Genomic DNA, 276 nt, shown 5'->3' with positions numbered 1-276 from the left:
CTGCACTTGTCCTTGTTGAACTGCATCCTGTTCAGATCCGCCCACTTCTCCAACCTATCCCAGTCTGCCTGGACGTGGTCCCTGCCTGCCGGTGTATTCACTTTACCCCACAGCTTGGTGTCATCAGCAAACTTGAACAGGGTGCCCTCTACACCCTCATCCAGGTTGCTAATGAAGATGCTGAACAGCAACAGCCCAAGGACTGAGCCCTGGGAGACTCCACTGCCCACACCCTCCCAGGTCAACATCCACCCATCTACCACCACCCTCTGGGTG

The sequence above is a fragment of the Gavialis gangeticus genome, unplaced genomic scaffold, assembly GCF_001723915.1.
Source record: "Gavialis gangeticus isolate Ggan-Ray unplaced genomic scaffold, GavGan_comp1, whole genome shotgun sequence".
Classification (NCBI taxonomy): Eukaryota; Metazoa; Chordata; order Crocodylia; family Gavialidae; genus Gavialis; species Gavialis gangeticus.
The sequence above is the reverse complement of the archived record's forward strand: the minus strand, read 5'-3'. Positions refer to the sequence as shown.